The sequence below is a fragment of the Triturus cristatus genome, chromosome 1_2 (genome assembly GCF_964204655.1).
Source record: "Triturus cristatus chromosome 1_2, aTriCri1.1, whole genome shotgun sequence".
Lineage (NCBI taxonomy): Eukaryota > Metazoa > Chordata > Amphibia > Caudata > Salamandridae > Triturus > Triturus cristatus.
In genome coordinates this window covers 815036835-815061148 of record NC_140580.1, presented here as the reverse complement: position 1 = coordinate 815061148, position 24314 = coordinate 815036835, and positions in this window count along the sequence as shown.

Sequence of the window (24314 nt, the reverse complement as noted above, 5' to 3'; positions counted from 1 at the left end):
TAGATTGCATCATATGGCGGTGGATAAATGTTATCCGGTTTTACCGTCTAGTCCTGATAAGACGGGAGAAGAAACGGTCGAGGATTCCTTATTGTCTTATCTATTGAAATCACCACCTCCCTATGCACCAGATACTGTGGGTCCTGTGATTCCTCCTGCTCCCCAACCTGCTGTCTTGGCGGCTGCTGGACAGCCTGTTGTTCCTCCTGTTCTTCCGAATCCTCTTGTGCCGCAAATTGTTCATCCTCCGCTACCCGCTCTTTTCCCTATTGCTCCTTTGCCTGTACCTCTTCAGCCTATTGTTACTACTACTCCTGCTATCTCGACTACTTCTACTAGTTCTACGGTTACCCCTGATGTAGTTACTCCTGTGCTTCCTTCTTCTTCCCCTTCTGTTCGTAGTCGCATATTTAATGCTGTCGCTAATCTCTATTCTCCGCTTTTTGGGCCGATACTTGGGTCCGATCTTTCTGATGTCTCTCAGAGGCGTAGTCAAATTCCTGATGGTAGAGAACGTGAGTCGTTGGTAAAACTGGTGCGTCAATGGATTAGTTATCCTGCGAAGTACGCTTCGCGTATAGTCTTCGAGACATTTTCTCAGTTTAATGAGCCCACACAAAGATTTGTGTACGAGGAAATGTGTAAATCTTTGCGAGAAAAGTGGGATACTGATGCGGTAGACAATGTACCGCCCGAGATTACTGAACTTCAGAATCACTTTTCGAGTGGTATGATTGTGGGTAGTAATGTCCGACATGCTTTAGAGCGTTTGTTATCTTTTCGATCTACGGTATCACCTCGAGCATTGTTTAAGGACGAAGCTGAGGAGCGGATGGCACAATCTGGTCAGTACCCTATGCGGGAAGTTCCCCCAGTGTGGATGCCAGGTGATGCTGCTGCTAACCCTGCTATTCCACCACACTTTCAGAGAGTTTGGATACACCTCCCCTGGAAGCGATCGGAAGTTTTGCAGGTGAAGCAAACTTTGCCTGACCCCCGCAAAAATCCGGCAGGTTATTATAAGGAGTTATCCCAACTAGTGGATGCTACTATTATGAACCTTGCTGATATCGATATGTTGTTCGGTAATGTAGTACCTCAACCGATTTGGGCAAAAATCCGCCAAGAGAATCACGTAGCCGAGTTAGGCGGTGATTGGGCTGCTCTTGCTGCGGCTGACGCACGGCAAGTTGGTGGGGCTAAACCTGAACAGCTCATTGAGAATCTGCCCCAGAGGATAATTACACTTATGAAGACACTTATGCCGGCAATAAGAGTTAACTGGGATAAACTGTCCGCGTGCAAACAAAAGAAGGACGAGAGTGTCTCCGATTTCTTTACGAGATTTGAGGAGGCATTCATTGATCACAGTGGTCAGGATATGAGCACTGAGGGAGGTCAGCGACTGTTTGTTGATAAATTTGTATCGAATCTGCTGCCTGAACTAAGCAACAAATTGAAGAATTCTGAAAGTTTGTGGGCTGTTTCTACCACTGCTCAAATATTAGCTACGGCCCAATACTACGAAAATAGAGAGAAAGAAGAAAGCGAACGTGCAGATAAGAAAACGAAGGATCTTAAGACTAAGGTCTTATTGCAGCAAGCGTATTCCCCGCGCTCGAATCAAAATAACTCGCAACAGCAAAATCACTTACAGTCGCAGTTTTCTAGGTCACAGTCGCGTACCGACTCCTCTACACCGCGAACTATGTTGGGGTATAATCAATGCGCCTATTGTAGGGGTGAGGGTCATCTGAAGTTTAATTGTCCAGTTTTGCGTGACCGAAACAATGGTGTTTCGGCTCGAGGAGGTCGTAGTGGTCCTCAACAAGCATCACGTGGTAGAGGTCGCGGTGTTACTCAGAATCAGAATGAGCGTCTTGCCACTTCAGCAGACTCGCAAAATTGCTTTGATCGGCGCGATTTATCGGCTGGTAGATCTGCACAGTATCATGTGGACGACTATTATGTCGAGCATGATGTTGCTGCTGACGGTCATTATTAGGACAGCCATAGACAAAGAAAGGGAGTGGTATCGGTTCCGGTTGATCAGAGAGGGCCTTACGTTACAGTTGCCACAATGGGCGTAGTTGAGCCTTTTCTGTTGGATACTGGTGCAGCGAAAAGCTCCATCATGCATTCGAAACTCCCTGGCGCGCCTTTGTCTGGCTTAACGAATGTTTCCGTTGGATTCTCTGGCGCCCCCGTTAGCAATCCGGTAATCGATCTGAAGAATGCCTTCTTTAGCATTCCAATTGCTGAGGAAAGCAGAGATCTATTTGGTTTCTCGTTAGGTGGTCGCAGTTTCAGGTTTAAACGCGCACCTCAGGGCTACTGTGAGAGTCCATCGATCTATAGTCAAGCGCTTAAGAGCCAACTTGATGCGTTTGTGTTACCGACTGGTGCGGCCTTGATTCAGTACGTTGACGATCTGTTGGTAGCTGCTGACACTGAACAGATTTGCAAAACTGCTACAGTATCACTGTTACAGCATCTATGTGACTTACATCACAAGGTGTCACCCTCTAAATTGCAATATTGTTGTCAAGAAGTAACCTATCTCGGTCACTTATTGTCAAAGGAGGGAAGAAGGTTGACCCCAGAAAGAATTGCAGCAATTGCTCGAATAACGGTGCCAACAACTCAGAGAGATGTGCGTGCCTTTCTAGGTATCACGTCATACTGCAGACAGTGGATCCCAAACTTTTCACTGTTAGCGAAGCCATTGATAGCTCTCACGTGCAAGGATGTTTCGACTCCTTTGCCATGGACGGAAGAATGTCAGAAAAGTTTTTCTGAACTGCGTGACGCGTTGTGTTCGGCTCCTGTGTTAGGTACTCCTGATTACAGTAAGCCATTTACACTATGCGTTCACGAGAGAGAAGGTTGTACGTTGAGTGTTTTGACGCAACAATTTGGTGGTAAGCAGCGTCCATGTGCATATTTTTTCTCGACCTTAGACCCGGTAGCTAGAGCGTTGCCGAGTTGCTTGAGGGCGACAGCGGCAGCTGCGGTGTCTATTCGACAATCCGCAGGTCTGGTTATGGATAATACGCTTACAGTGATGGTTCCGCATGCAGTTGACACTCTCCTGAATCGTACAAAAACTCAACATCTGACAAGTGCAAGGTTGTCCGGTTACGAGTTAACACTTTTGGCAAGTCATATACAGATTAAGCGTTGTAATGTGCTGAATCCGGCGACATTGTTGCCGATTAATGTGGAATCAACTGATGTATCACCACATGATTGTTATTTACGAACTGAAGAAGAAACGAAGGGTCGTGTGGACCTGAAAAACACTCCATTGATAGACCCCGATGGCACTTTGTATGTTGATGGTTCATGTTTTAAGTTGCCGAATGGTGATGTGACGACTGCGTATGCTGTGGTGACGTTGAGTACGGCTGTGGAAACTGCGAGATTGAGTCAGAATTCAGCGCAGGCGGCAGAGTTGATTGCGTTAACGAGAGCGTGTGTCTTGTCTAAGGGAAAGCGAGTGAATGTGTTTACTGACAGTCAGTATGCGTTTGGTGTTGCACATAGCTTTGGCCGATTGTGGAGAGAGAGAGGATTTATGACATCGCATGGTACGAAGATCCAACACGGACAGCTTGTGAATGATCTTTTGGATGCACTTACATTGCCTAAACAGGTGGCGATCATTAAATGTAGTGCGCATCGAAAGGTTACGGATGATGTTGGTCATGGTAATGCATTTGCGGATGAGATTGCTAAGGAAACGGCTAAGAATCTTGCGTCTCGAATGTATGTTACGAGTTCAGTGCGGTGGCCGACGGAGACTGGTATGTGTGAAGACAGAACGAGGCCACTAAAACTGAAAAGACCAAGTGGAAAGAAAGTACGGGAAAGTTAGATACCTATGGATGTTGGGTGGACTTGTCAGAATGTCAGAGGTGGATGTTACCGGATGCATATGTGCTAGCCGTTGTGACTATGGCTCACGGCTTGTCACATATTAGCGCAAAAGGTATATGTAAGCTATTGTCTCCTGTATGGAAGAATGATGGTATCACTAAATGTGCTGAGAGAGTGGTTAAGAATTGTATGGTGTGTTTGATGTACAATCCTGGCAAGGGCACTCCCACTCCACCTGGCCATTTTGCCCCTCCTACATGTCCCTTTGAGGTTATCCAGCTGGACTTCATCCATATGGAGAGATGCAATAATCTGAAGTACGTTTTGGTTGTGGTTTGTGCGTTCTCCAGATGGATAGAGGCCTATCCTCTCAAGGATAATACTGCCTTGTCCACAGCAAAAGTCCTACTGAAGGAATACTTTCCTCGGTATGGAATGCCACGGATTGTGTGGTCAGATAATGGAAGTGAGTTTGTGGGAAGTGTGATGCAGAGTGTGTGTAAGGGCCTTGGAATTCGACAGAAATTCCATAGCGCCAATCATCCTCAGGCAGCGGGTTTGGTTGAAGGGTACAATGGTACTCTGAAACTGAAACTTGCAAAAATACAAGCTACGACTGGTTTGTCATGGCCTGATGCCTTGCCTCTGGCTCTCTTGTCAACCAGGGCGACTGTGCACTCTCGAGTAGGGCTTAGCCCATATGAGATTGTGTTCGGCCGCCCTGCAAACATTTGGGGAGTCCCGAGGCCTAAGGCCTTTGATAGCCTTGAGTATCCAATGTTAATTGATTATCTTCATGATCTGACTGCTAAACTGAGGTTAATTCATCAACAGGTCTTTGAAGCTTTACCGGCACAGACAGAGGGTCCTGGACATCGGCTCCAACCGGGTGACTGGGTTGTTACCCGTAATTTTGGCAGAAAACGCAATCTGGAGCCGAGATTTGTGGGCCCTTTTCAGGTGCTGCTGGCAACAAGTTCGGTTGGAAGGCAGAAAGAACTGGGTGCATGCCACCCATACCAAAAAGGTTTTGATCCCTTCACCAGCAAATAATTGGGTATGAACTGGTATTGCGACAGCAGAAACTGAGACTCCTCTACGTTACGTGCCGTTTAGCGATGCTCAACCTGTAGTAGACAATTCATTGCAGCCGGACACATCTGTTGAGTCGTCAGTTTTGGAGAACTCGAGGTCTGAATTGTCATCTGATCGATTGAACATTGTTTCACCAGCTGAACAATTATTTGAAGAGCAGACTCGACTTGGAAGATGTCGATATTTTCTTCGTTCACATGACAAAGACTAATAATTTTTTCTATATTTTCCTTTACTGTTGCTACGAACATTGAGAACCATTGCATCCTTTGCTGATTTTTGAGTTTCCTTCTACGTGCATTTTTTTACAGCTAAGAGATTTTTATTAAGTTGGATGTTTGTTTAAGAAAACCTATCATCCGGGTTAACCGTAGGGCCGTGCGGGTACTTCCTTCTGTTTAGCAGGTTCCTGATACTAGGTCAGTTACCTTTTGTCGATTCCTGGGAACTCCTGGGGATTGATAATTAATACTCAGAACGAAGTGCGTCAAGAACGTACGGACGTTTTTTAGAGGATGGCGTTCTCTAAGCTGTTGGAAGTAGAAAGGATGTCGGCGCAAAGATCAAAATTGCATAAGATTGTACGAACGAAATGTTTTTTGTTTCAGGTATTTCTACTGTTTCTGACTGTTTCTATGCTATTGGTGGGCGGAGTGTATTTTGGGATACAGTCGTTATTGCCTTCTGTTTCACCTACCTTTTCTCCTAAACTAAGTTCCATTACTACTGTTTCTCCACATTCCTTTCATCCTCTGCCCCAACATGAGCAGGTTAGACGTGCGGAATTCATGAATAACTCCTTTGTTCAACTCCTACATCAGCATCAGTTGGTAATGAATACTACCAACTGTTGGGTGTGTGGGTTAATGCCACATACCATGGTTAGAGGTATTCCGTATTTGGTTCTTCCTTATAGTTCCCAGGGGTCAGCTTGAGCATTCCAAACTATGTTCCGTAGTGCACTAGATTCCTACCCCAGTCGAGAGCCACGTTCCGCGAACTTTGGTCCTGGTCCGTACCACAAGCCTTTGGTGATAGCGATTGCTGATCTCGATCGAGATATTTTTGATGTATCGCTTATTCCAGATGCAGAGATACAAGCATATAAGGATCTGAGTGAGGCTGAGTATAGTATGTCAGTGGGTGATAGACAGCTCAAGAGCTCGTCTCCAATATGGATCGTACCCCACCTCGGTAATTTCTGCTTGAAAGGTCTTGGTCGAAATCCGAGAGCCCAGCTTGGGGACAGTGCTTGTACTGACACGTACGTTCTACCAATGCTCTCTTCCCCTGTTTTCCTGACTGCCAAGGGTACCTATTTCGTATGTTATGAGCGTGCATATACATGGTTGCCCCGTGACTTCTCGGGAACCTGTTATATTGCGAATCTTTTGCCACCGACTTTTACAGTTGCCTCCGACTATCATAAAACTAGAGTTGTGAGAGGCGTTGTCAGCAAAGAAGACACTCCGGGTCAAGAAGCAGGAGACTTTTTTAAGGGTTTCTTGCCGTTTTGGGGACCTATGGTTAATAGTAGGAACCTGAGACAGTTGACCCGTGTGGTAGAATTGACTGCTAACATAACTGCGAGTGCTCTTGGTAATTTAACAGCGGAACTTCAGGCGGATAGACTTATGACGTTGCAGAACCGTATGGTTCTAGATGTTGTTCTTGCAGATAGAGGTGGTGTGTGCAAAGTAATCCATTCGAGCTGTTGCATTTTCATTCCTGACAACGCTCCAACTGTTTACCAAGCCATCTTGAAGTTGCATAAGATCTCCGAGTCCATACACGTGGACGAGGGTAATTGGACGCTTCTAGGATGGTTTTGGGGCCTGATATCAACTTGGGGTTGGAAGATCCTGATGATCATGGGGGTTGTTGTAACGTTTCTGTTCACGTGTTGTCTTTGCGTACAGTGTGGTCCGGCCTTATGTGGCCTCTGTGCTACAACGTGTATAAGACGGCCATCAGTTACCAAAGAGACGTTGATGAATAGAATGATGTTCCAGCAGCAACTGAACGATTTGATGAATATCGAAATCGATTCTGATCTCGACTAGTGCTTGCCTACATGAGGGCAAAAGGAGCGTCTGAGGTTCCGTGAGAATCTGACTGACATTTTGGGTATGTTCAAATATGGATGAGTTTGGTATCTACGAACCGCAAATGACGAGTTTAGTGGGTATACGCGTTTTCGCTACGCTACTATGTATGGTTCGTCTCATTCTTGGGCATGTCCATCTGAACCCTTGGGTTCCATTTTAGATACGACGTCCATTTTGTCTCTTGCCCTCAAGTAGCCAGCGAACGGACACTGTCCGCTTCGTGACCCTGGGATTCCCAAGCTTTCGTGGAGGACACATGTTCCTTTGAAGGTGTCTTTTATGGTGAGGGGGCCGACACGGCAAAGGCAGATGGCCCCGCTTAAGACTCATCTTGCCATGCCGTTTATTGTTTCAGTCGTGCATACATTAGGCACGAGTCCTTTGATCCTGCAATCAAGTTTCCGTTATTGCTCTCTACACTGTTTTCTAAACTGTTGTACATCCTTATCTTTTTCCTTTGCATCTGTTTCTGTCCCTTCCTCTAATTCGTCACGGCCAGAATGGAATGTGCTTAATGTGCTTTTACAGTTGGGAACCGGCAATGCTGCTGTAATTATGTTTCGGGTTTCTGAAAACATGAATGCGACCTTTTTGAAGTTTATTATGGGAGCTAAGCTGTAACCTTTTGTTCGCCATGCTGAGCAATGACGAAAATGTGTATAAAAGGAGCGATCCACTTGTGCAATTCGAAGCACTCTCTCAGAACCTACACGTTGTGTACTTCTTGCGATTTCTGTATCCCTGCAGTGAATAAATGCTGATCTTTGACGCCGCAGGAAGTGTCCCGTGTCTCTGTGTTTTGTACGCCGGAACAGGTAACCCACGAAGGTTTCAGGTGTTGTCCCCTGGCACCGCTGGGCCTTAGAATAGCCCAGTCCTTAAGACGCACGCAGCCTGCCATTCACGTACCAGGAAGTACGATTCGCACCGACGTCATCCCGCACGGAGAATATTTTCCGACAGCCAAAAACTGCCGGGAAATCAGGACGACGCGAACAAGGAGTACCTGCACGCGACGGACAGACAGGACGATGCGAACAAGGAGTACCTGCACGCGATGGACAGACATGGACCCGAACCTACGTGTCATCCCGGCCCTCATAGCAGTCGACCTCCTCTACAGGTTACGACGCAGACGCCGCAGAAGGTCAGAACAACAAAGGGAGGGGGGAAAGGAGGGGGGGCAGGAGCAGGGGCAGGCCACAAAACCCCCACCAAAGTCACACAGCACACTTGCCCTGGACATACCTGACTCCCAGGCCCTGGTCACTATGAGGGGGTGGGGGCGTATCCAGCAAAGCCAGCGTCCGCCACAACGGAAGTGCTTGACGATGCGAACCGGCAACACAACAATACAGGTACGTCCCGTACCCACGCCTTAAGAGCGTGGGTACGAGTCGTACCACGGCCACACCTACCTCACCCCAACAATGGCAGGACGGCTGTACCCACGTGCCAAAGGCCTGGGTACGGCCCGCACAAGCATTCCATAGCGTGGGTACAGATGTGTATGGACCGTACCCCCACCCCCGTATGCATGGAGCGTACCACCCACCCAAACAGTGTAAGTCAGACCCGTACCCTCACCCACGTACGTATGGAGCGTACCCCCCACTCCAACAGTGTAAGTACGACCTGTACCCTCACCCGCGTACGTATGGAGCGTACCCCCCACCCCAACAGTGTAAGTACGACCGTACCCTCACCCGCATACGTATGGAGCATACCCCCACCCCAACAGTGTAAGTACGACCCGTACCCTCACCCGCGTACGTATGGAGCATACCCCCACCCCAACAGTGTAAGTACGACCCGTACCCTCACCTGCGTACATATGGAGCGTAGCCCCCACCCCAACAGTGTAAGTATGACCCGTACCCCCACCCGCGTACGTATGGAGTGTACCCCCCACCCCAACAGTGTAAGTATGACCCGTACTCTCACCCGCGTACGTATGGAGCGTACCCCCCACCCCAACAGTGTAAGTACGACCCGTACCCCCACCCGCGTATGTATGGAGCGTACCTCCCACCCCAACAGTGTAAGTACGACCCGTACCCTCACCCGCATACGTATGGAGCGTACCCCCCACCCCAACAGTGTAAGTACGACCCGTACCCCCACCCGCGTACGTATGGAGCGTACCCCCCACCCCAACAGTGTAAGTACGACCCGTACCCCCACCGCGTACGTATGGAGCGTACCCCCCACCCCAACAGTGTAAGTACGACCCGTACCCCCACCCGTGTACGTATGGAGCGTACCCCCCACCCCAACAGTGTAAGTATGACCCGTACCCCCACCCGCGTACGTATGGAGCGTACCCCCCACCCCAACAGTGTAAGTACGACCCGTACCCCCACCCGCGTACGTATGGAGCGTACCCCGCCCCAACAGTGTACGTACGGACCGTACCCCCACCTCGTATGCATGGAGCGAACCCACACCCGTGTATGTTCTAAGCGTACATATCCTGATATAGGAGGGTTGGGTGCAGAGTCCTCCCAGCAGTGCCCAGACACAGGAGGGGTGTGTGCAGAGTCCTCCCAGCAGTGCCCAGACACAGGAGGGGTGGGTGCAGAGTCCTCCCAGCAGTGCCCAGACACAGGCGGGGTGGGTGCCTAACACTCCCAGCAGTGCCCAGTCATAGGAGGGGTGTGTGCAGAGTCCTCCCAGCAGTGCCCAGACACAGGAGGGGTGGGTGCCTAACACTCCCAGCAGTGCCTAGTCATAAGAGGGGTGGGTGCAGAGTCCTCCCAGCAGTGCCCAGTCACAGGAGGGGTGTGTGCAGAGTCCTCCCAGCAGTGCCCAGACACAGGAGGGGTGGGTGCCTAACACTCCCAGCAGTGCCCAGTCATAAGAGGGGTGGGTGCAGAGTCCTCCCAGCAGTGCCCAGTCACAGGAGGGGTGTGTGCAGAGTCCTCCCAGCAGTGCCCAGTCAAAGGAGGGGTGTGTGCAGAGTCCTCCCAGCAGTGCCCAGACACAGGAGGGGTGTGTGCAGAGTCCTCCCAGCAGTGCCCAGACACAGGAGGGGTGGGTGCAGAGTCCTCCCAGCAGTGCCCAGACACAGGAGGGGTGGGTGCCTAACACTCCCAGCAGTGCCCAGTCATAAGAGGGGTGTGTGCAGAGTCCTCCCAGCAGTGCCCAGACACAGGAGGGGTGGGTGCCTAACACTCCCAGCAGTGCCCAGACACAAGAGGGGTGGGTGCCTAACACTCATAGCAGTGCCCCTGCAAAGAAAAGGGTGGAGTACCCACAGATCCAATGCCCACAAATGTCAGTCAGGTGCACAAAGATCCTGCAGTACATGTACCACATGTGTGCGAGGCTGGGAGTATACACATGCATAGCGCCAAAAAGAAAACATGTACACATGAAGTCATGACAACAGTCTACATACACAAGTACAGTGACCACCAAGGACGCCACGAATGATGCAGGTGGAGACATCGCTCAGCATGCATGGCCCAAGTCTAACGAGTCCATCACACACCCAGCCAATGTAGACATAGCTCAGCACCACATATTGGAAAGACCCTGCAGGGAAGATGTCAGGTTACACAGAGGAAGGAACACACCTTGGGACGATGTCACCATGCAGTAACTGCTTACATGAACAAAGTAATGTAGCCAACAGCTTGTGATGGCACACAGATACCAGGATCCACCCTATGACCAGCACAAGTCTACAATTCCCACACACCCAACACATTATCACCACCCAAAATAATGGGGCAGGTCGACCAACAGCAGTACCAGACAGACAGTAGTGTACTAAGGAAAAATAAATTGCTTTATTCCGCATCCAAAAATAAGTTTGTCCCTTGAAAGTTTAAAATGTACAATGCCCATAGGGCAATCCAAAGTTCAAATCCAGGTGGTGGACACAGCGGGACGCGTGTCCCCTAGCTTGCCTGCACAGTCAGACTCCTTCGTCTTCCAGAGCGGGGAGGGCATCATGTGGGGGGGAAGGACCAGGCACCGCAGGGACATGAGGGCAAAGGGTAGGCGTCGTGGGTGCAGGGATGGAGGACTCCACCACAAGGGGTGGGGCAGGGCCAAAGGCGGAGGCCAGGATGTCGCTGCACACCTTAGCAAGGTCCTCCAGCGACTCCCCTGCACCCGAAGGAACCACAGGCCCTAAGGAGGGGGGGGGGCGGAGGGATGGGTCGCAGCGCCACTGGGGGAGGGTGTGGACAGGGGGGGACTCAACCACCCTGACCGGGGACTCCCTTGACCGCTTGCGGGGTGGTGTCACAGTGGGGCTCAGGGACAGAGCGGCCATGAAGGAGTCTTTGCCGGATATGTGGCCAGGAGAGCTGAGGGGAGGGGATTTGGAGGGAGTGGATTTGGTGGAATGCGGACTCCCACTCTGTCTGCGTGTCTTACGTTTTCCCCCGACCCAGTGGGTGTGCCTACTTCACCCTGTGTGTGCGTGCCAGGAGGTGTGCGTATGACCTTCCCTGCTGGTGTGGTGCCTGTGTCTGTTGTGGTGGGTGCATGCTGACGTCTGGGTGTACGTGGGACAGGCATGGGAGTGGGAAGTGTGGATGGGTCAGGGGTAGGGGGTTGGACGTAGTGCTGCAGGAGACCCACTGCTGCAGTCAGTGTTGAGTCAATGGACCTCAGCAAGTTGTGTTGGTCAGCCTGCGATGAGAAAATGCCCTCCAAGTATGCCTCCATGTTCTTCAGCACTTGGCTGTGGCCATGGAGGACATTAAGCATCGCAGCCTGACCAACCTGCAACTGCCGCTGGATGTCCACAGACTCGGCATTGGCGGCAGCAGTGGAGACAGGGGCAGGGGGTGCAGTGCCTGGCAGGAAGGAGACATGTGGTGACCGGGCACGCTGGGAAGGGACACAAGCAAGTGGGAGGCGGCTGATGGCAATGGAGGAGGCAGGGACAGATGTTGTGCCGCTGTCAGCTGCTGGTGCAGCCTCCGCCCACTCGGAGAGATCATCCTCGGACCCGTCAGCTTCATATTCTGTCGTGCCAGTGGACAGGTCCTCGGCCTCACTCTCCTCCGCCTCAGTTCCACTCGATGTGCCAGCCACGATGTCAACGCTGGCACTGGTGCTCGGTCCTTCCGCTCCGTCTGTGCTCATGTCTCCCTCCGTGTCCCCCGACGATGCTGTGGGCAAGGTGAAGAGACAGCAATTAATCATACACCTGTATACATATGTCACATGAGTCCAATCTACATAGGTTACAATGCTTAGCCTGAAAAGAAAGATCAGTAACATCTACAAAACAAGGTACAGATTTAGGGCATGCAACACCCAGTTGGTTGACCCACCATGCCACTGAAAAACCATGGAGAGCATGACACAATAGCAAATGACATGAAATGGAGTTTGACAGAGGAGCCATGCCCTGGGGACAATCCAGCACTGCATCTGCACCACACAGCGTTGCCGAAAATAGGGATGAGCAGGGACCATATCCATGAACTTGAGGCACATGCTGCATAGGTAATACTGAAAACATGCCCACCATGACTGGCTCACTGCACCTTGAGTGTATGTCCAGACAAACATCACACACTGGCCAGACCTAGCAAGGAGATATCAGGTTTTGACATGTTGGCGTTGCCCGCACCAACCACCCCCTACATGAGAAAATTTGTTGAGACACAGGAAGCACTTACATCTCTTAGTCTGGGTGAAATACACATGGGCTGGATAAATGCAAGATTGGACACAAAATACCCAAGGTGCGCCTGTACAAATAATCATGAACAAATGTGCATCATCAGATGATTGTAACAAGACACACAGGCACTGGCCACCGTGAGTGTGAACAAGGAAAATCAGGTCAGGCTGTACAGTGTACTACATTTTACGTCAATATACATGGTGCCAGGGGACAATGGCACAGAGCACAACCTATGCTGTAGACACTGAGAGTGTCCACATTTTGTAATGACACACATGACACCTAGGAAAATATGCCCCAGGGGACAGTAGTGGCCACACAACTCCATGGTCCTGAATGGGAATGACTGCAACACACGCCACCATCCCTGCACTATGCGTATCGCACACTCATGCACATCATGTCACAGGCCACAACATAGGACATGCGTGCTGTAAGGCATGACACTTGAGAGACTAACTCCCATGTCTGGACTCAGCATCAGTGCCAACTGACATGGAACCCACAAGTACTGAACTGGACAGGGCACAGGCAAGGTCCCAAAACCTGTTACACACCACCCCCACACATGATGCTACAGGCATTGTTCACGTGGATAAAGTGCCAGCCTACATAACCTTGTGAAGGTGTGACTACACACAGACCAGGGAACCTGCAAGGAGGGGAAGGGAGGCAGGAGAGCACCGCTATACTGTGGGTAACCGGATCTGCACAGCACCTTTAGTTTAAACCCTGGCAGTGTATCCATGCAACTGTGCACTTACAAATGCTGGTGACACACAACAAACACACATGTACCTACCCCCTTCCTGCTGCTGCTTCTCCTGTAGGCACCTCTCCAAGTCTGGAAACACCACCGCCAGCACACGCTTGTGGATGTGGGTCAGTCGGCGGCACCCGCGGTTCTTATGGGTCTCAGGTGAATCCCCCAGCAGGACCCGTGCGATCCTCCACGTCCAGCACCGGATATCCTGCCAGCGTTTTCTCACCTGGGACAGGCGCCGCTTGCGACCCTCCGTCCTCCTCACGGCACTGACTGCGTTCATCCAGATCTGCTTCTTGGCAGAGGTGCCTACCTGTGAGGATGAACAAGTGACACTACATCAATACACCTGGCACATGTCACAGAGACACACATTAGAACAAATTTGCTGGTTACAACAAGGCATAGTATGCATCCAACACATTGCACCTTTGTCATAGGGACATGATCCTCTGGGGAAGGGCAAAAGCAGTACGTGCCATTGAAAGTACACAGGTGGAATGAGGGCAACGACACAATCAATGATCCAGGCTCACACTGTGCATCACAAGCTACACCAGGATTATGTGCAGCACCTCAAAGCAGTCACATGCCACAGGCCACTGACGCTACCTCAGCAGAGTACACCGACACACACAGGCCATTCACCTACCATTGCCAAATGCAGCTACAAACCTCACTCTGCACATGTGCCACTAGAGGGGGGGGCTCACAGGTGTGGGGCTGGCTCTGCACGTCAGACACACAGCACTGCTCCCTGCTCACATCACATGGGCAGGGTATATCCATCCCTCATGCAGCTTGGGTGCTACACTCCACATATGCACCCACCCACATGACAGGGGACTTACACACACACCGATGTCCAGGGTACGAACACATCATGTGGACACTCTCAGCACAGGTACACAGAACTAACACACATCTGTGGGTACAGTCACCTGTCACACTGGGCTGACCACATTATCACATGAGGACTGTAGAGGCTGCATTCCCAGGAGGATGAGACAGGCAGAATGTGGCATGCACCATGCAGTGATTGTCACAGTAAACACAATGCAAGTGAGGACGACAGACATGCACCACAGCATGCTCTGGCTGGGAGGCATCAGGCATTCCCCCCCTGGGACCCCCCCTACAGTACATTGCATGTGTGTCACACCTGGACACAATGGCAGAAGTCACAGTCACAAAAAAAGGACACTGTCTGTGCTAGTGGACTCTGGACTCACCTGATACCCTGGTCGCCCATACAGCAGGGGGTACTGTGGGAGGATCACATCCAGCAATGCCAGGTTCTCCTCCAGGGTGAAAGGCTGGGACCTCTCCACAGACCTTGACATGGTTACAGGGAATCAGCAGCAGCAGCTGGGTCGTAGCATCCGAAGATATGCAGGCAAGTGCTCTCTCATGGGACCTGGCTGCCTTATATCTGCCTTGCTGGCCTGTTTCATGCACAGGAGTACAGAGCGATTGGTCACTCACATTTGCATCCTATGTTTCCTCCAATCCCTTCAAACCTAGCACAGTCAGTGGGTTAGCATTCTTTTTTTTCTTGAGCATGATGTCAACTCCAGAACCACATTACAACAAAGTAGATTTATTCAAACTGACTTTTGCTGTGCACCTGCAGAAAAAAATTCAAACTTTAAACTTGGTCTCCATGACAACCAGCATGCATGTAGGCCTTTATACTTGTCCCTCATGTGTCCCCCATGTAATTTGGAGATTCACACACAGGTACGGTGCGTTTCGGGGCCCTAGGGCACCCCAAATGCATAGCAACGGCCCGTACAGGCGTGTGTACGGTCCGTATCACTATGGGTACGCATACGCGAGCACACCCATAGTGATAGTGAGCGTACACGCGTGTGTACAGTCCGTATCACTATGGGTGTGCTGGCGTATGCGTACCCATAGTGATACGGACCGTACACGCGCCTGTACGCTCACTATCACTATGGGTACGCATATGCGAGCACACCCATAGGGATACGGACCGTACACGCGCCTGTACGCTCACTATCACTATGGGTGTGCTCGCATATGCGTACCCATAGTGATACGGACCATACACGCGCCTGTACACTCACTATCACTATGGGTATGCATACGCGAGCACACCCATAGTGATACGGACAGTACACGCGCCTGTACGCTCACTATCACTATGGGTGTGCTCGCGTATGCGTACCCATAGTGATACGGACCGTCCACGCGCCTGTACGCTCACTATCAGTATGGGTACGCATACGCGAGCACACCCATAGTGATACGGACCGTACACGCGCTTGTACGCTCACTATCACTATGGGTACGCATACGCAAGAACACCCATAGTGATACGGACCGTACACGCGCCTGTACGCTCACTATCACTATGGGTACGCATACGCGAGCACACCCATAGTGATAGTGAGCGTACAGGCGCGTGTACGGTCCGTATCACTATGGGCACGCATACGGCAGCACTCCCATAGTGATAGGGAACGTACACAGGCCCTCTGAGCGAATGTACGGTGCCTTTCACACATCACAGTGGTGACAGGCAGCACACAGGAAGGAATAGAGCTGACATACTTGTCCATGGATGGACATCAAGGCATTGTCTGGGCAGTACTACATGTGTGGGGCACAGGTGTGAAAGGCTGTGATGTGGCACATTACTCCTGAGTAGAGAAGGCAACAGATGTATGATGATATGTGTACTGATGTTATGTGTGACGGTGCAATGTGTGCCAGGCATGCCCTTCACTCCTTTAACATGTGTGCATGTCGTACTGCACACTTGGGATGAGCGTCACTGGCATGGCACAGTCAACAACCCACGCAAGTGTCCCCTGATGCCCGCTACAGGGGTTACCACACCAGACATGTGACTACCCACGGTGCACGATGTGTCTGTCATGTATGTATGGTGTGTTCCCATTAGCTTGATGTTGGTGCTCCCTCAAAAGCATCAGCTGTTGCAGCAACCAACATGTGTCTGTGTGTAGATGGACATGGCACACAGTTACGCACACCAGGCCACATGTGGTATCGGATGTGAGGTGCGTATGTATGCATGGGACACGGAGTAGCGTAACAAGGACATGTCTGCATCCTCTCAATGTATGTGTGGTGAGTCATTACATGTACACCTTATTGGCAGGGTGTTTGGGCTGTCCTAGTGTAATGTCATGTGACCTGTGGCTCTAGTGTTCCGCTACCTGTCTCTGGAATCGACATCCTACTACTGCTGATGTGTTGATGTATGTCACTCCTGTGCTGCGTCTGGCTGCTCACTTACACTGGGACACAGCTAATCCCATGCCATGGCATGTGGAGGTTCACAATCTCCGTGTGTAGCTGGGTCTTGGTAGGAGTGTCACCTGGCAGCCATACGTGTCCAGGGCATGTGGCACATACCTGACTCCGTATGTAGCATATGTGTATTGACAGATTAACATGTGCTCAGTACAAATAAATTGTTGTTGTAGTGCACTCACTCTTCCTTGTCACTTCCAAATTACTGCAGAGCGCCGCCTCTTCCCCGACCAAATCCGGACTTGGCTGACATGCGGGAGAATGACTGTATATGGTGCTACCGCTTCCCCCAACTGTTGATTGAGGAGTTGACGGCAAGGCTGGCACCACACCTGCAACCGGTGCACAGGTATCCTACGGCACTGACACCCAAGCTGAAGGTAATGGCAGCCCTACATTTTCTTGCCACGGGTACCTTTCAATATACCATAGCTCATGTTGGTGGCATGTCCCAGAGCATGTTCAGCCGTGTGCTGCATGATTTCTTAGAGGGCATGTTGCTTCACCTGGATGAGTTCATCCATTTCCCAACTCCTGAACTGTTGACTGGGGTCAAGCATGGATTCTATGCCCTGGGAGGGATGCCCCATGTCATTGGGTCCATAGATGGGACACATGTGGCTTTGGTACCACCACAGGCACAGGAGGTAGCGTACAGGAAACGCAAACACTACCACTCCATCAATGCCCTTGTGGTGTGTCTGTCCAACATGGTGATTTCACATGTCTGTGCTCGTTTTCCAGGATCAGCACACGATGCCTACATCATGAGGCGTAGCAGGGTGCCTGAAATGATGACGCAGCTGCGCAATGAACGAGCATGTGTTGTTGGTGGGTACACTCTGTCTGTCCTGTATTTTGCGTAGACTTCCAGCACGACCGCTTCTCCTGTCCTACTTATGTCCATGTGGTTTCCATGTAGGGGACGCTGGCTATCCCAACATGCCATGGCTGATCACACCTCTCCGCAACCCCATCACGCCGGCCCAGCTCCGCTACAACACCGCCCATGGCCGGACAAGGCGAGTGATAGAGAGGACATTTGGCCTCCTGAAGAGCCAATTCAGATGCCTCCACAAGACCGGCGGCGCCCTCCCATATGCCCCGACGAAGGTCTGCAAAATCTTCATGGTCTGCTGCATGCTGCACAACATGGCAGTTGAGAAAGCTGTGCCACTCATCCTGGATCAAGATGATCAGGACCATCCACCCGTGGAGGACGAAGGGCTTGGCAATGGGGCTAGTGATGTGGAGGATGTGGTTCCGCAGGAGGACATCCGGAGTCGGCTCATACGCGACTTCTTTTCTTAGTGGTGAGTACCAGTGTCTGTGTGTGCACGCATTGGTCCCCGTGTGGCATGTGTTGCGATGTGTGTGTCCATCTGCATGTATGCCACGTGAGTCAGAGGTGTGTGTGGATGTGTCACTGGAGTGATGGTGCCAGTGATGAGTGTATTTCCCCAGTCATAATTGTAACCTAGCATGTTGACATGTGTTGAGTACATGCACATGCAAGTGGCTGTGCTGTTTGTGGCTGACTTCTTGTGTGTCTCTCATCCCCAGGTACTTGCGCATGCTGTCTGCTGGTTGCATTGTTGTGGCACTGCTATTCCTCATGGACACGTCATCGTGTGCTGACTCAGCGTTACACGCACGGACAAGTTTGGAAGTCTCCTTAGGGTAAGGGATGCATCAGGGGTGTATTGGGTGTGGCTGTTGTTTCCGATGTGTGCACACTGCCCCTGTCGATGTTTGGTTCCTCTGCAGACATGTCGCATCACCATGGGACACATGACATGGAGCTGGGTACACCTGAATAGATGGTCAGACTTGTTGACAGTCATCTGTGATGGGATAGTGGATTGTGATGATGGCTTCAAGGTGTGTAACACTGCCCTCGGACACATACGGTTTGCATTGGCTTGACATGGTGTGGGACTTCCACATCAGAGGATCAATGGTGTATGGCAGCCCCTCCGTGAGCAGCAGGGGGTGTTTAGCTGTTAGCCGACACTTGTGTGCCAGTTCCATGGCTATCACGCATTTGTGCTGCAGAAGGGGGGTTCCAGTGTTGGACCCACATGTTACTCCACATGACCTGTTTATGTGTGCTCCGAGTTGCCTCTGCCTTCCCGAATACATGAATAATAAAGGTGTCCCTATGCCTCCAAGGTGCCTCTTCTCAGTCAATTCTGGTGTGTTGCCACAGTGCATACAGCATGTCTGGCATGGTTTTCCGTGATAGTGGCTATGTGTCTATGTGTCGAGTAGCAAGATGCAAGCTGTTTGTGTGGGATTAGACTGTGTATTGTGCATGATGTCCATGAGTGTGTGGGTATTGTGACATGTGCCATCCCCATGCATCCAACGTTGGCCAGGCCACCATTCTCTGCATCCACCTGACTCAAGCTTGCAGGACATGGTTCTGCCACCTGTCCACACATACCTGGGTGCCCCCCAGGACACTCCACATGATCCCTGACCTCTGCGCATGGCTGTCGCTGTACTCAATATGTCTGTCGGCACGGTTGTGCGGCCACCCCCTCAGCTGGTTGGGCCCATCACGGGTGTGTATGGTGCTCCATGTCTGTGTTGCCTAATACATTGTGACCCATGTGTGTCCTGTGCCAGACTCAGGCCCCAGGGTGTGGATGGTTGAAGTCATATGGGAACTCAGACATGGTTAGACTTAACAAGACACATGTAAGGTAATAATGCAAAATGTAGGCATCATCTCTTTATTGTGTAACTTTTTATTTTTGTTGGGGTACGTGGGGGGGGTATGACATGAGGGGCTTTCCGGGTGTGTGGAATCCAAAGTTCACTAGGGGAGTTGGTGTCCTTGCCATTGTAAATCCTCAGAGTCCATGCCACAGTCTTTGTCAACATTGGTCAGACAGTGACCAGCAAGTCCATGTGGCAGAGAATGTCTTTTGCTGATGTGTTGCTGTTGGTCCAGTGAGCCAGGTGCCAGGCCAGGTGTCCTGGGAGATGGTGCTGTTGCGCCGACCCTCACGGTCTTTTCCTTGGACGACCCGCCCTCCTGCGGGAACCCTCAGAAGCAGGCCGTGACGATGTTTGGGATGCTCCGTCGGATGTATCCTCCTCCTCCTGATCCCTCCCTGTGGGTGGTGATGTTCTACGCCTGGTGGCACAGGGAGGGTTGCCCATGTTGTCGGCTATCCGATGGAGTGTACTGTGAATTCCCGTGAACACCGTCATGAGCTCAGCCTGTCTGTCCTCCATCCGCCCTTGGTGTCGCAGTAGACAGGCATGTTGCTCCGCATGTTGCTGGGCCTGCTGGGTCTTGATCCCCTCGAGGATGGACACAACCTGGGCCATGCCCGTGGTGTCCTGCCGGTATGTGTCCAGGATGTTTCTGACATGGGAATATACCGATTCCGCAGCCAACTGGTCAGGCTCACGCCTCCGCCGTCCTCCACTCCCACCACCCCTGCCCACTTGCACCTGGCCTGCCCTTGTGGGCACATCGGGTCTCCGGGACCCCTGAGGGGTGGCATTGGCGTTGTCGCCTGCCTCCTCCTGGGTGCCCGGTACACCGTGTCCCTCCTGGTGAACCTGGCTGCATTGTGGTGGTGGGGCAGGGATCCTGGGTGTCTCCTGGGATGTGGCAGGAGTGGGGGTGGTGGTTGGCCCAGTTGTACCTGACGCAGGTGCTGCAGGTGGTTGGACACCAGAGGAGCCAGGTTGGTCGGGGTCGTCCACAGAGTGGTGAGAGTCGTCGCTGCCGGTGGGATCGTCCTCCCGCAGAGCCGGGTCCTGTGAGTCTTCCCCCCCAGTGTTGGGGGGTGATCCACGACTTTGACCTGTGTGTGAGAGAGACAATGTTATTTATGTTCCATGCAACATCCATGTTTCATTGGTTTCAAAGTTGGCACATTTCCTCTGGGAATTTGGATATGTCTTGCATTCCACTCACAGTGCACTTGTGCATGGGTATGTCCCTTGGCCACAGCTTTTGAGACTTTACCTATGTGTGGCACAGTCTTACTTGCTGCGTCAATTGTGACTGCAGTCAGCAGTGGAGTGAGCAGGTGTGGCGAGCCATGCATTGGCGCCTTCCGTGTTGCACTGTACGTGGGCACATGGAGTTGTTCCACACACTTATATGATGCAGGTAGGTGGTGTTGTGCTCGTGCACAGGTTGAGACATGGCCCTGTGTTTTGCCATGGAGAAGAGAGGGGGATTGAGGCACTGGCCACCCTTGTCTACATGCACGCAGTCCACCTGCTGATGTGCACACATTCCCACACCCCACAAGGCTGAATTGGTCTTCCTGTGTGTCCCTTTCTCACTCCCTCTCTGTCCCCCTCTCCCTCCCTCCCTGTGTCAGCCTCCTCCCTCTGTCCGTCTCCCTGTGTATCCCTCCCTCCCTCTCCCCCTCTCCCTCCCTCTGTGTGTCGCCCTCTGTCACCTCAGCCCAGCTTCCTAGGCACACACTTTTAGCAGATCTTTGAATGGCCCTTGGCTTGTTGATGTGAGTTTGTTTCTGATCTCCAGGCACCCATTGGGTGTAGTGTCTGTGTCTGCGCTGCTGCTGTGGTGGTGTGTGCTGCCACTCTTTCACAGTGTTGGCTGTTCATTAGCTGCTGTCATGTGCAAAAACGTGCCTTCACCCCCATGTCTTAATGCAAGGCGTCCGCCATTTGCTGGCAAGTCTTTCCTGTGTGGGGACACACTGTTTGTCTGGCTGTGACCTAGGCCATATGGGCAGAAGGCATTGTTGTCTGCTTCTGAGTTGCACTATGTGATTTTTGGGGCACACACTCCCGCCATCCGGCTTACCGTGTCTTGTGTTGGTGTTTTCTGTGGCCTGTGACTTGGCATTGTCCAGCTGGGTGCATGGGGCATGGTGGCGCTAGTGGCATGTGCGTGTTCATGGAGTGTGGTTGAGTCATGCTATAGCTTGGGGTGGTTGCGTGACTGATTGTGAGTTTGGTTGTGGATGAGGTTCCCTCCATGTGAGGTGAGTTGTTTGTGTACTCACCCGGGTCTCGGAGTCCTTCTAATCCATCCACTGCCACCACCGGCAGTATGGCCATCACCCTCTCCTCCCAGGGATGGTATTGTACGGGTCTGCGGGGCGGCACTCCTCCAGTGATGTTGGCCTGGTTGTGGTCGTCGGTCATTTTGGCTCGGACCCTCCTCCGCAGATCGTACTACCTGGCTTGGCATTCATGCCTGGTCCTTCTGGTGGACGCAACAGCATTGACAGCATCGACGATCCTCTGCCACATGGCTATTTTGTCGGAAATGCTGGTCTGTCTGACCAATGTTCCAAAGAGGTGTGGCTCGACTCTCAGGATTTCGTCGACAAGGACCTCCAACACTTGGCTAGTGAACTTTGGATTCTTGTTAGTGAGCATGGTGAGGGGTGTGGGTGTGGATGGTTGTGGGTGTGTGGGTGTGTGGGTGTGGTTGTGCAGGTGTGTGTGTGAATGTGATGAGGGGGTGTTTGTGAAGGTGTGTGTGTGAAGGTGTGCAAGTGTAAGGTGTAGTAAAGGTTCAAGTAAAGTGCTGTAGGTTGTCTGTGGGGTCTGGCAGCAGTGAGTCTGTTGCAAAGGCTCATGGTTTGTGTCTGTGGGCCCTTTTTATTGATCCATTGGTGGGTGTGGCTGTGTTTGAACTTTGGGTGGGTGTGTTATAAGGAGTGGTTGTGTTTTGGGCCTCTGTTTGGGATTTGGGCAGTTGCAGGTCAGTGAATGTGTTGTATTTGTGCTTGTTGGACATGTATTGTGGCTTTGTGCCATTCGAATAGTGTATTCTTGTGTTGTTGTGCTTTGTCCTGGTTGTGTACGTGCGTTTTTAGCGTGTGTACGGTGTGTACTTCGGCAATTTTGTTGTACAGTGCTGTCCTTGTGTCTGGCTTGGTACGACTCGTACATGCGCGATGTTGGGTGAAGGTGCTGGTGTTGGGGCCTGGGGTGTGCTCCGTACTTAGAATGTTGGGGTGGGGGTACGCTCCATACATACGCGGGTGAGTGTACGGGTCGTACATACACGGTTGGGGTGGGGGTACGGGTCGTACATACACGGTTGGGGTACGCTCCATGCATAGGCGGGTGAGGGTACGGGTCGTACATACACGGTTGGGGTGGGGGTACGGGTCGTACATACATGGTTGGGGTTGGGGTACGCTCCATGCATACGCGTGTGAAGGTACGGCTCGTACATACACGGTTGGGGTGGGGGTACGCTCCATACATACGCAGGTGAGGGTACGGGTCGTACATACACAGTTGGGGTGGGGGTACGCTCCATACATACGCGGGTGAGGGTGCGGGTCGTACATACACGGTTGGGGTGGGGGTACGCTCCATGCATACGCGGGTGAGTGTACGGGTCGTACATACACAGTTGGGGTGGGGGTACGGGTCGTACATACACGGTTGGGGTGGGGGTACGCTCCATGCATACGCGGGTGAGGGTACGGGTCATACATACACGGTTGGGGTGGGGGTACGCTCCATACATACGTGGGTGAGGGTACGGGTCGTACATACACGGTTGGGGTGGGGGTACGCTCCATGCATACGCGGGTGAGTGTACGGGTCGTACATACACGGTTGGGGTGGGGGTACGGGTCGTACATACACGGTTGGGGTGGGGGTACGCTCCATGCATACGCGGGTGAGTGCACGGGTCGTACATACATGGTTGGGGTGGGGGTACGGGTCGTACATACACGGTTGGGGTGGGGGTACGCTCCATGCATACACGGGTGAGGGTACGGGTCGTACATACACGGTTGGGGTGGGGGTACGCTCCATGCATACGCGGGTGAGGGTACGGGTCGTACATACACGGTTGGGGTGGGGGTACACTCCATACATACGCGGGTGAGGGTACGGGTCGTACATACACAGTTGGGGTGGGGGTATGCTCCATGCATACGCGGGTGAGTGTATGGGTCGTACATACACGGTTGGGGTGGGGGTACGCTCCATACATATGCGGGTGAGGGTACGGGTCGTACATACACGGTTGGGGTGGGGGTACACTCCATGCATACGCGGGTGAGGGTACGGGTCGTACATACACGGTTGGGGTGGGGGTACGCTCCACACATACGCGGGTGAGGGTACGGGTCGTACATACATGGTTGGGGTGGGGGTACGGGTCGTACATACAAGTTGAAGTGGGGGTACGCTCCATGCATACGCGGGTGGGGGTATGGGCCGTACGTACGGGGGTGTACATACACGGGTGGGGGTACGTCTCGTACATACACGGGTGTACATACACGGGTGGGGATTCGACTCGTACATAGGAGGGCTGGGGGGAGTGTTGGGCGCGTATGCGGGCTCATGTCTCCATGGTTGCTATGGGAGTTCGGTGCGGACGGTCTTTTTTCCATCCGGTTGTAAGATCGGACGCACGGGATGGATCATACTAGCGTGGTCGGACTTCACTTTCCACATTTGTACGGTAAATCGTCCGAGGATGTGTCGGACACATTTTCCGACCCGAGGACGAGTGGGGAAT